Source organism: Salvelinus alpinus, chromosome 8 (genome assembly GCF_045679555.1).
Source record: "Salvelinus alpinus chromosome 8, SLU_Salpinus.1, whole genome shotgun sequence".
NCBI classification, from domain to species: domain Eukaryota; kingdom Metazoa; phylum Chordata; class Actinopteri; order Salmoniformes; family Salmonidae; genus Salvelinus; species Salvelinus alpinus.
This window is the reverse complement of record NC_092093.1, coordinates 41,624,530-41,637,071: the sequence shown is the minus strand read 5'-3', so window position 1 is coordinate 41,637,071 and position 12,542 is coordinate 41,624,530. Positions and strand designations below refer to the sequence as shown.

At 42.0% G+C, this 12,542-nt stretch overlaps 1 pseudogene; it reads right to left on the bottom strand.

Annotated features, from left to right (window-relative positions):
- LOC139582296 (papilin-like) overlaps positions 1–12,319 on the bottom strand; it is a 30,803-nt pseudogene extending 18,484 nt beyond the window's left edge.
- Between the last annotated feature and the right edge of the window lie 223 nt (positions 12,320–12,542).

Sequence of the window (12,542 nt, the reverse complement as noted above, 5' to 3'; positions counted from 1 at the left end):
TCTTGGCTGTGTGCTTAGGGTCATTGTTCTGTTGGAAGGTGAACCTTCGCCCGTCTGAGGTCCTGAGTGCTCTGGAGCAGGTTGTCATCAGGAATCTCTCTGTACTTTGCTTTAGATGGCTTTTGAGAGGGTCTGCAGAGAAAAATGGGAGAAGCTCCCCAAATACAGGTGTGCCAAGCTTGTCGCGTCATATCCAAAAAGACTATATGCTGTAATCGCTGCCAAAGGTGCTTCAACAAAGTACTGAGTAAAGGGTCTGAATACTTATGTAAATGTGATATTTCCATTATGGGGTATTGTGTGTAGATTGATGAGGGGGGAAAAAACAACAATGTAATACATTTTAGAATAAGGCTTTTACGTAACAAAATGTGGAAAAAGTCAAGGGGTCTGAATACTTTCCGTATGCACTGTATACATGTACTTCCATTCATTTTTTCAACTGGTACCAGGGGAACTTCAGACGAGTCTTGTGAGGCCTGTGGGCTCCTAGAGCAAAACAACCAACATGTTCGTGAGAGTCTCACCTTCCTACAGAGAGCTCATATTAGTGTGTAGCCCAAACTGTTCGGACGCTACAGACAGAAGTTGCCAGATCGGCTGTACCGACTTCAGACGAGTCCCAAGATGCTTGTGGGGTCATAGTGCAAAACAGAGAACACCATCGTGTTCGTGAGAGTCTCATCTTTCCATAGAGGGATGCTACAGATGATTTTGTGAGAAGTCCTATTTTCGGGATGCCTCATGGTTTGACACCTTTCACCGAAGATGCATCAGTCCGATGGATTGAGATGCATCCAATGCAAAAATTATATCTCTAGCTTATTAAACTGACAGGTTTTTAATGGGGATTTTTTATTATTACGCTAATTCGATTTCCACAGTGTCACGTCTGCTCCCGCTCTTCCCCTCCCCCTGGCGCTTGAGGGCGCCAGAATGCCTTGCATCACTCACTCCTGCCATCCATCACGTACACCTGCCTTTCCTTGTCACGCGCATCAGCGTTATTGGACTCACCTGGACTCTCATCACCTGTTCATTTCCTCCCCTATATGTGTCAGTTCCCCAGCTCTGTTCCCTGCTTCTGCATTGATTGTTTTTCTGTTTGCTAAGCTGTTTATGTCTCGTTCTATGTCCGTTATTTATTAAATGTTACTCCCCGTACCTGCTTCGTCTCTCCAGCGTCATCCTTGTGATAGATCGTGACACACAGGGAACGGACGTCGACTCTAGGGGGTAAAATTGTATGTTTTGGTGCATCTAGGGCAATTCAGAAAGCTGATTGTATAAGGGCACAAGGCGAGACCCAAATGCAGACACAGGAGGCAGATGGGGACAGGTGAGGGTTCATAAACCAGGTCAGAGTCCAAACAGTACCAGGCGATAGGCAGGCTCGAGGTCAGGACAGGCAGGGGTTCAGTGGTCAGGTCCGAGTCCAAACAGTACAAGGGGATATAGGCAGGCTCGAGGTCAGAACAGACATAGTGGTCAGGCAGGCGGGTTCGGCGTCAGGACAGGCAAAGGTCAAAACCAGGATGGCTAGGAAAAAACAGAGACTGGGAAAAATAGGAGCTAGGAAAACACTGGTTGACTTGGTAAAACAAGACGAACTGGCACAGAGAGACGGGAAACACAGGGATAAATACACCGGGGATAATAAGCGACACCAGGAGGGGGTGGAGACAAGCACAAGGACAGGTGAAACAGATCAGGTCGTGACAGATTTTTTACTGATGAATTTGTTTGTTTTTTATGATCGTGTTTTTCTTTCTGCTTTTTATTTATGTTTATTCATTTATGTTGATGTGTGTATTTTCTGTAATTTATGTAATTCATGGCTCATCTGTAAAATCGACCTAAACATTTAAAAGTATACATTTCAGTGAAAGGGGATAGACAGATACAAAGACATGTATTGCATTTGTGCTTAAGGTGCTGGCACTATATCCACTGAAACAGCACCATGCATTTTGGTGCGTTGCCTTCATCAGAAAGATAACATTTCTAATGAATTTTCCAATTCAACAAGCACGTTGAAGTAAGTACCTACCCAATGGGCACAGATCTCAATTCAACGTCTATTCCACGTCGGTTCAACACGGAAACAACGTTGATTCAACCAAAGTGTGCCCAGTGGGTAAGTACTAAGTACTAACCCTGCAGATGCCGTTGATACAGATGTCACTGCGGCCCACATAGCAGGGTGTGCCATCCACCACGGAAGGCCTGTGTCTGTAGAAGAAGTTCTTGCCATGGGGGACGCAGTTCAGCTCACATGGGTTGGACGCTTCACAGGTAAACAACAACAGGTAAACGACAAAGTACATGAGTATTTCTTTGTGTATGGGTAATGTGGTTATGGTTAATAATCCATAGTGAAATGTTCAACAATTATTTGCATCAATATTACAGTTTTATTCAATAGCTTTGATGCAATTTTCCCAAGTATGTGGTACATTTTGACAACACTTAGTACAAAACTCAAAACAGATCATCAAAAAGGCTTAAAAATTCTAAGAGCGTTTTCGATTGACTAAGTACAACACACAAAATCATAGTCACTTTTTCACCTGGAAATACAGGTTTCACATTGGAATATGTGTTCATATAGAGTAATTGCTTATCACAATGCAATGCTCACATTACTTTTGATATGATTGTCTATATAATTTTACTGTGAAATACCACGAGATCATTGATTTAATCACCGAAACACAACATAATGATTTTTGTTCACAATTTAGTTGTTTTAACAACCAGTTAATCCAATAGCAGAAAATGCAAGATACATGTTTCAAAATTGCCCTTTGAATATAATATGCTACAGTACTGTAAATTACAGTACATTACACTGTTTTCACATTAGGCAATACACTTGCAACACCTATCAAAATTGACCCTTCAGAAATCTAACGTGTGATCAAAGGTGTGATCATTGAATACATCTTTCCCAATCATTGATGCAAAAAATATAGTGTTCAGATATAATTACAGCATAGGTGTATTTAATTAAACGAAACGCATGAGATGAATGAAAGAAACATAACGTTTAGCAGGCACTAGTTTGTATCAAGTCTGTCACAGCACATGTTCTAATTGTTCATGCACCTGGGGAAAAACCTTTTGGCATGGCGAATCCAAGCCTCACATAGGTCTGGGTTGATGCCATTGCATGCCTCATCCATTGCCTGGAGTACTGTAATATATGCCATTTAAGTAGCAGACGTTTTAATCCAAAGTGACTACAGTGAGTCCATATATTTTCATATGTAACCCCATTGGGAATCGAACCCACAACTCTGGTGTTGCTAGTGCCATGCGCTTACTAACTGAGACACACACTACAATACATAAGTACAATACAATACGATACATGATTACAATACAGGTGAAAGGTGTATGATTGCCGTCCCCAGGAGCATGTCACCCTCCTGCAATGTGGATGAGAACCTGTCCAAATGCTCAAGACAGGCTTGACGCAAACTAATGCCTGCTAAACATTGTTTATTCATTTCACTTCATTTGTTTCTTTCGATTGCAGTGCACCTATGTTGTAATTATTTATGAACAATACTTACATTTTTTGCTTCAATAATTGTGAAAGATGTCTTCAACGATCACACATTTGTGACCCGACTCAGGAAACTAGGTGTACTGTGTGTTGCAAGTCACGACTTCACAGGAGAGCTGTTTGAACGTAAAAATGTGTTTTTAATCAGAATGCGTTTTTTGGCAGAAATGGCTTCTCGAACATGTGAACTTTCATGTGCCTTAACAACAAACTTGTATGCCATCTGTAAATACAAATAGAATTGTTAAATTACAAGCCTTGATGGTTAAGTCAGAAAGAGACAACAACCTTCCCACTAGCCATGATTGGCTGAGATAATGAGTGGGCTGGAAATGCCGAGAGAGGAGTTCGGATTGGTCTGCCATAGAGAGGGCTTCTGTCTATTTGAGCTGGTCAGTCTGTGTTGGTAATCCTGTCGAACACTGCTTTTTTTCTTACGTCTACAGGATCGGTGGGTACCCCGCGGAACGGTTGAGCTAATGTGGTTAGCATGAGGCTGTAAGTAACAAGAAAACAACAGGAACATTTCCCAGGACATAGACATATCTGATATTAGCAGAAATTTTAAATTCTTGTTAATCTAACTGCACTGTCCATTTTACAGTAGCTATTACATTGAAATAATACCATGCTATTGTTTGAGGTGAGTGCACAGTTATGAACTTGAAAATGTATTAATAAACCAATTAGGCACATTTGAGCACTTATGATACAACATTTTGAACAGAAATGCAATGGTTCATTGGATCAGTCAAACATTTTGCACATACACTGCTGCCATCTAGTGGCCAAAATCTGAATTGCGCCTGGGCTGGAATAACACAATATGGCCTTTATCTTGCATTTCAATGATGGTGGTACAAAAAAATACAAAAAAACGCATGTTTTTGTCTTTGTGATATCTTTTACCAGATCTAATGTGTTATATTCTCCAACATTAATTTAACATTTCCACAAACTTCAAAGTATTTCCTTTCAAATAGTATCAATAATATGTATATACTTGCTTCAGGTCCTGAGCTACAGGCAGTTAGATTTGGGTATGTCATTTTATGCGAAAATTGAAAAAAGGGGGCGGATCCTGAAGAGAATGTATTGTTTTGTGGAGCTGCAGAAGTGTTGCTTTCCACTTTCTGGAGGATCAAGTTTTGAAATCAGTGGAATTAGAGTATGACAGCTAAAGAGATGGAGAAAACACCTGTCTCCGGATTACATCTTCAAACTAAAGACAACTGTTTCATGGCATTCGTGACAGGGAGACATCATTCATGATGATGTATACAGGTAAGATAGTCTCGCGTTAGTTAGCTACATTTTCAGATATTACAGGTTTAACATTTTTGTTTACATTTTTTCAAGATGGCGCTGCAGTGTGTATTTGTCTTTGTCTTATCCCGTGTCTTAACCCGTGTAAATAGCCGGTCTTTTTCGCATATATCTTAATCTTACTTTCTATCTATGAACTAAATATACTTTCCTGCAACCCGCCTCACCCTATGTGGTACTGATCTGCTATTGTTATTCCTTATAACTGGAACTTCCATCAGGAGCTAGCCAGCTAACTAGCTACTAGTCTTTGTTAGCCACGGCTAGCGGTCCTCGCCTTTTTTCCCCGTCATCAGCCAGTCTTAGCTCGGACAACACCTGCCAGTCTGCACAGCGCGATATCAACCCAGAGCATATCACCGGATTCCTGCCGCTCTGGATCCTTACACCGGATCATTACTCCAGATCATCGCAGCTAGCTAGCGGCAAACGAGTGGCTACTGTTAGCTAACGCCTCTGTCCCGAAGCAAGTACCAACTAGCCTTGAGATAGCCTCGAGCTAGGCCCATATACCAGCTAATTCTAGGTCTACAATACTTCCTTTGTCAATTGGCCTGGACCCTTTATTGTCGACACAGAGCCCGCCCATCCATCACGACTGGACTGCCGACGTGATCACCCGATGTGGTCTCAACAGGCTATTCCGTTAAGATGTCGCCGAAGAACCATCTACTAGCCCCGGCCCGCTAGCTTTTCTGAACGCTGTGTCCCCTGCTTGGCTAAGGTAGTAGTGACTAATGAACAGCACCCTGACTCACCTATTGCTGCTCGTTTGACCATATGATCACTCGGCTACACAGCTGATGTCCCCTGGACTGTTTCAATGACACGGTACCTCATTTTGTTTACCTGTCGGCCCCAGCCTCGAACTCAGGTCCTGTATGTACCTAACTGACCCGCTCTGCCCATTCATCACCATTTACCAATTGTTGTCTTAGCTCTTCTGAGATTGCTTTATGCCTCTCTCTAATGTCAATATGCCTTGTCTACTGCTGTCTTGGCTAGTTCTTATTGTTTTATTTCACTGTAGAGCCCTCAGTCCCACTCAACATGCCTTAGATAGCTCTTTCGTCCAACCCCACACACATGCGGAGACCTCATCTGGCTTAACTTGTTTCTCCAGAGACGAAACCTCTCTCATTGTCACTCAACGCCTAGGTTTACCTCCACTGTACTCACATCCTACCATAGCCTTGTCTGTACATTATGACTTGAATCTATTCTACCACGCCCAGAAATCTGATCCTTTTATTTTCTGTACCCAACGCACTAGACAACCAGTTCTTATAGCCTTTAGCCGTACCCTTATCCTACTCCTCTGTTCCTCTGGTGATGTAGAGGTTAAACCAGGCCCTGCAGCCCCCAGTTCCACTTCTATTCCCCAGGCGCTATCATTTGTTGACTTCTGGAACCTTAAAAGCCTTGGTTTCATGCATGTCAACATTAGAAGCCTCCTCCCTAAGTTTGTTTTATTCACTGCTTTAGCACACTCCACCAACCCTGATGTCCTAGCCATGTCTGAATCCTGGCTTAGGAAGGCCACCAAAAATCCTGAAATTTCCATCCCCAACTACATCATTTTCCGTCAAGATAGAACTACCAAGGGGAGTGGAGTTGCAATCTACTGCAGAGATAGCCTGCAGAGTTCTGTCATGCTATCCAGGTCTGTGCCCAAACAGTTCGAGCTTCTACTTTTAAAAATCCACCTTTCCAGAAACAAGTCTCTCACTGTTGTCGCTTGCTATAGACCCCCCTCAGCCCTCAGCTATGCCCAGGACACCATATGTAAATTAATTGCCCCCAATTTATCTTCAGAGTTTGTACTGTTAGGTGACCTAAACTGGGATATGCTTAACACCCCGGCCATCCTACAATCTAAGCTAGATGCCCTCAATCTCACACAAATTATCAAGGAACCTAACAAGTACAACCCTAAATCCGTAAACACGGGCACCCTCATAGATCATCCTGACCTACCTGCCCTCTAAATACACCTTTGCTGTCTTCAACCAGGATCTCAGCGATCACTGCCTCATTGCCTGCGTCCGTAATGGGTCCGCGGTCAAACGACCACCCTTCATCACTGTCAAACGCTCCCGAAAACACTTCAGCGAGCAGACCTTTCTAATTGACCTGGCCCGGTTATACTGGAATGATATTGACCTCATTCCGTCAGTAGAGGATGCCTGGTTGCTCTTTAAAAGTGCTTTCCTCACCATCTTAAATAAGCATGCGCCATTCAAAAATATTTTAACTAAGAACAGATATAGCCCTTGGGTCACTCCACACTTGACTGCCCTTGACCAACACAAAAGCATCCTGTGGTGTACTTCATTAGCATCGAATAGCCCCCGCGATATGCAACTTTTCAGTGAAGTTAGGGAACCAATATACACAGGCAGTTAGGAAAACTTTTTCAAACAGAAATGTGCATCTTGTAGCACAAACTCCAAAAAGTTCAGGGACACTGTAAAGTCCATGGAGAATAAGAGCATCTGCTCCCAGCTGCCCACTGCACAGAGGCTAGGAAACATCGTCACCACCGATAAATCAACGATAATCAAGAATTTCAAAAATACTTTTTCTACGGCTGGCAATGCTTTCCACCTGGCTACCCCTACCCCTGTCAACAGCTCTGCACCCCACACAGCAACTTGCCCAAGCCTCCCCCATTTATCCTTCACCTAAAGCTAGATAGCTGATGTTCTGAAAGAGCTGCAAAATCTGGATCCCTACAAATCAGCTGGGCTAGACAATCTGGACCCTCTCTTTCTAAAATTATCAGCCGAATTATCAACCTCTCTTTCGTATCATCTGAGAGCCCTAAAGATTGGAAAGCTGCCGCGGTCATCCCCCTCTTCAAAGGGGGAGACACTCTAGACCCAAACTGTTACAGGCCTATATCTATCCTACCCTGCCTTTCTAAGGTCTTCGAAAGCCAGGTTAACAAACAGATCACTGACCATTTCAAATCCCACCGTACCTTCTCCGCTATGCAATCTGGTTTCCGAGCTGGTCATGGGTGCACCTCAGCCACGCTCAAGGTCCTAAACGATATCATAATCGCCATCGATTAAAGACAGTACTGTGCAGCCGTCTTCATCGACCTGGCCAAGGCTTTCGACTCTGTCAATCACCGCATTCTTATCGGCAGACTCAACGGCCTTGGCTTCTCAAATGACTGCCTCGCCTGGTTCACCAACTACTTCTCAGATAAAGTTCAATATGTCAAATCGGAGGGCCTGTTGTCTGGACCTCTGGCAGTCTCTATGGGGGTGCAACAGGGTTCAATTCTCAGGCCGACTCTTTTCTCTGTATACATCAATGATGTCGCTCTTGCTGCTGGTGATTCTCTGATCCACCGCTACGCAGACGACACCATTCTGTATACTTCTGGCCCTTCTTTCGACACTGTAATAACAAACCTCCAGACGAGCTTCAATGCCATACAACACTCCTTCCGTGGCCTCCAACTGCTCTTAAATACTAGTAAAACGAAATGCATGCTCTTCAACCGATCGTTGCCCGCACCCGCCCGCACGTCTAGCATCAATACTCTGGACGGTTCTGACCTAGAATATATGGACAACTACAAATACCTAGGTGTCTGGTTAGACTGTAAACTCTCCTTCCAGACTCACATTAAGCATCTCCAATCCAAAATTAAATATGGAATCGGCTTCCTATTTCCCACAAAGCATTCTTCACTCATGCTGCCAAACATACCCTCGTAAAATTGACTATCCTACCGATCCTTGACTTCGGCAATTTCCTTTACAAAATAGCCTCCAACACTCTACTCCACAAATTGGATGTAGTCTATCACAGTGCGATCTGTTTTGTCACCAAATCCCCATATACTACCAACCACTGCGACCTGTATGCTCTCGTTGGCTGACCCTCGGTTCATATTCGTCTCCAAACCCACTGGCTCCAGGTCATCTACAAGTTTTTGCTAGGTAAAGCCCTGCCTTATCTCAGCTCACTGGTCACCATAGCAACACCCACCCATAGCATGCGCTCCAGCAGGTATATTTCACTGGTCACCCCCAAAGCCAACTCTTCCTTTGGCCGCCTTTCCTTCCAGTTCTCTGCTGCCAATGACTGGAATGAATTGGAAAATCACTGAAGCTGGAGACTTATATCTCCCTCACTAGCTTTAAGCATCAGCTGTCAGAGCAGCTTACAGATCATTGAACCTGTACATAGCCCATCTGTAAACACTACCTCATCCCAATATTTTTTGTTGTTGTTGTTGCTCTTTTGCATCCCAGTATCTCTACTTGCACATTCATCTTCTGCACATCTATCACTCCAGTGTTTAATTGCTAAATTGTAATTATTTCGCCACTATGGCCTTTTTATAGCCTTACCTCTCCAATCGTGCTACATTTGCACACAATGTATATAGACTTTTCTTTTGTGCTATTGACTGTACGTTTGTTTATCCCATGTGTAACTCTGTGTTATTTCTGTTGCACTGCTTTGCTCTATCTTGGCCAGGTCGCATTTGTAAATAAGAACTTGTTCTCAACTGGTCTACCTGGTTAAATAAAGGTGAAATAAACATTTTAAAAATATTTTTGACAGAAAGTGGTTTCATTTCAAGCTAAAGTGTACTGTTAGCAAGCTAGCTAGGTTGCTAGCTAATGTTAGGTGGCTGGCTCCCTAGTTGACATTATTATTCATATCCCAGAACCGTTTTGCTTTTCTAGTTAGAGCCTAATGTTAGCTAGCTAACATTGAACCTGGTTGGTTAGCTCCGAGCATATTCATGCAGGGTAGTAATGAATTAATGCAGGGTAGTAATGAATTGATGCAGGGTAGTAATGCATTGTCACTGTGTTCATTGTTGTTTAACTAGCTAACGTTGGCTGGCTGGCTCATTAGCTAAAGTTACGTGACGTGTGTGATCTTACACGTTGTTTACCTAGCTAGGTTCATTGTTTACCTAGCTAGCTACATGTCTTAAGCTAAAGTGTACAACACCCATTGAATATGGCCGGTGACAGTAAACATTGGCAAACAAGCTAAATTAAATTGTTGCCAGCAGAGCTGGTTAGGCTGTTTTCATGTTATCCATAGGTAAACAAATCATCGTCCAGAGCGTCAATTGTACGCTCTGAACGCTCCGAGATCAAAACAAGATGGGTGGGGCTAAAGCTTAAGAGGGTGTGAATGATGCTGAATGGGTGTAGACAAAGAAGAGCTCTTCAATAGAAACATTCAAAGGCCATTTTCTCAAAAGTGAGTTTACAAGTTTATCAGCTTTCAAAGCAGAGTTACGTTCCCATTGTTCCTCAAACATGCAGTGTATGATATACCATTTTGTAGCTCTGAGTTTACTTTTATCCAATGTAAAAAAACACAATTTCAAATTTTGCTACATAAGACCGAATCCAGGTGGTGGGTCACATTTGATAACACACAGGATAGAAATAATGGACATCTTATTTTCAGTCAATTTTGATGGGCAGTGCAAGTGTATTGTCTAATGTGAAAACAGTGTTCAGTACTGTAATTTACAGTACTGTAGCATAATCCATTCAAAGAGCAATTTTTAAACATGTATCTTGCATTTTTTGCTGTTGGATTAATTAACTGGTTGTTAAAACAACAACATTGAGACTCTATCATTATGTTGTGTTTTGGTGATTAAATCAATGTGCTCATATTTCACAGTAAACATATTTTGGATCAATGGTTGTGTGGTAAAAGCAGTGGTGTAAAGTACTTTAAGTAAAAATACTTTAAAGTACTACTTAAGTCATTTTTCTGGGTATCTGTACTTTACTATTTATATTTTTTGACTACTTTTACTTTATAACTTAAGAAAATATTGTACTTTTTATTCCATACATTTTCCTTGACATCCAAAAGTACTCATTACATTTGGAATGCTTAGCAGGACAGGAAACTAGTCCAATCACGCACTCATCAACCGAACATCCGTGGTCATCCATGCTGCCTCTGATCTGGCGGACTCGCTAAACACATGCTTCGTTTGTAAATTATGTCTGAATGTTGGCGTGTGCCCGTGGCTTTCCATAAATAAAAAATAAAAGGAATTTGAAATTATTTATACTTTTACTTTTGATACTTTTACTCAAGTAGATTTTTACTGGGTGACTTATACTTTTACTTGAGTCATTTTCTATTAAGGTATCTTTACTTTTACTCAAGTATGAGAGTTGGGTACTTTTTCCTCCACCCTATGTGAAAGATGTATCCAAATAAAATGAATGCAAAATAAAAGGTTTTGAATATGAGACTTGCTTCATTACAAGTGTTACCAGTTTGGAGTTTGGTACTAAGTGTTTAGAAAATTCCCTTTCACATACTTGTGAAAATAGCATCAAAGTGATAAAAAATACTATATGGCAATACAGTATATAATCCCTATTGCACCTCCATGGTAAGGCAGCCACGTGTAGCGCTTCCTCTGGAAGTCCATCCTACTAAACTGGGCACACTACTCCTCACAGAAATCCCTGGATCCCGCTGGACATGCCTGCATCGAGCAATTACAGACAATGTCAGTCTGTTAGTGTTTACATCGGAAACAGAGAGAGATTGTGTGTGTGTGTGTGTGTGTGTGTGTGCCTGTGTGCACCTGCATATTACAGATGCGGTACGATTTTGAAGATCCCACGCAGTTGTTTCCTCCATCTGTCCTGCAAGTCAAAGAGAAGTAGAGTCAGAAAGACACACAATCATCATATACACTCTCTCACTTGCGTGCTGTCTCTCTCTCTCTCTCTCTCTCTTTTACCTTGCAGTGATACATTGCCTGATCCTCGTGGCTACTCCAGTGCCACAGGGGCGACTGCACGCCCCATAAGCCCCATACTCCCCCCAGTAGTCATTGCTGGGCGATGTTAGCTGGAACACAACAGGAGCCAGCACATCAAGCACTGAAACACCACTGTGCACTAGTACACACAGTACTCTACACCAGAATAGCAACTGGAAAACATCTATCACCACAAACCATTCCATATCATTACACAAACCCTTATTATACACCAGTATGGTAACGATAGAAAACCCCACATTCCAGCTGTTTTTGTAAACAAAATCATACTATTTGTGTGTGTGTACATTCATAGTGTAAACTTGAACTGTATTGTATGGAGTTGTGTTGTATTATTTTTGCTATTTTATGTGTATTTTGTGTATGTGGTATTATTAGATTATCATATGTACTGTATTGTTTGTTTGTTTTTGTCTCATTTGCCTTTCATTGAGGACCATATTGAAAATATGTTTTGTGTAATACTGATATATTATCGTCAGGACTCTATACTTTGTACCTGTACTTGTTTTTACACTACAAAATAATACAATCAAATAAGTATCACTTACAGAGAATGATGGTACAGCCAGTAACTGCAGGAGAACCAGGACCAGTAGGATGCCCATGTTTACTAGGGAGTAAGTGCAGTGATAGTGCTGCATTAGAGAAAGCTACAGATTGTAAAAACCTTACAGCAATGTCCCACTAAAGGGACATTTCTAAAATGTTCAACTTCATATTCGTCATCTCCAGCACCTCCCCAACATCAGCATGCGAACATGACGCAATTTAAATGTTTTGTCGTAAAAAAAGATAAAGGAAGAGACTGTAAGTGTTTCCAATGTTATC